The following is an 883-nucleotide window of genomic DNA, read 5'->3' as shown; positions in this document are numbered from 1 at the left end:
GGAAAAAACACTTAAGGAGCTTAGGAGCCTGTTTAGCAAGGGTCTATGGATCTGACTCATAGGATGATTTTAGCACCATGTTTTGAATTGCATTCTCCACGCAGAAAAAACAACAACAACTTATATAGCAGTTACTATTTGAAGAATAGATTAATATATTCATCAACAAATATTTATTAAACAATGGCTATGTGTATCTAGGCACTTGGGATACATCATTGGACAAGACAGGAAAAGATGTCTGGTCTTGTAGAGCTTATGTTTTAGCAAAGGGACATAGTAAACAATAAATATAATGCATGGATTAGAAGAAAATATTTGCAAATCATATGTATCTGATAACCATATATCTGATAAGAGACTTGTATCCAGGATATGTAAAGAACTCTTACAATTCAATAACAAGAAGATAAATCACAAAATTAAGAATGGGCGAACAATTTGAATAGACATTCCTCCCAAGAAGGAACACAAATGGCTAACAAGCGCATGAAAAGATGCCTAACATCATGGGTTATTAGGGAAATGCAATTCAAAACCACAATGAGATACTACTTCACACCCACTGGTATGACTAGAATCAAAAAGTCAGACAATAATAAGTGTGGGAAACAATGTAGAGAAATTGGAACCCTCATACTTTGCTGCTGGGAATGTAAAATGGTGCCTCCATTCTGGGTAATTACTGGGCAGTTCGTCAAAAGGTTAAATATAGAACTATCATATGACCCAACAATTCCTTTCCTGGTTATATACCCTAGACAACTGAAAATGTATGTGCACACATAAACCTATGCACAAAGTTCATAACAGCATTAGCCATAACAGTCAAATATCGATGAACCGATTAATGAATAAATAAAATGTGCTATATCCATACAAT

This window comes from Monodon monoceros, unplaced genomic scaffold (assembly GCF_005190385.1).
Source record: "Monodon monoceros isolate NGI ecotype Baffin Bay Population unplaced genomic scaffold, NGI_Narwhal_1 Super_Scaffold_11, whole genome shotgun sequence".
Taxonomy (NCBI): domain Eukaryota; kingdom Metazoa; phylum Chordata; class Mammalia; order Artiodactyla; family Monodontidae; genus Monodon; species Monodon monoceros.
This window is presented reverse-complemented; position numbering follows the sequence as displayed.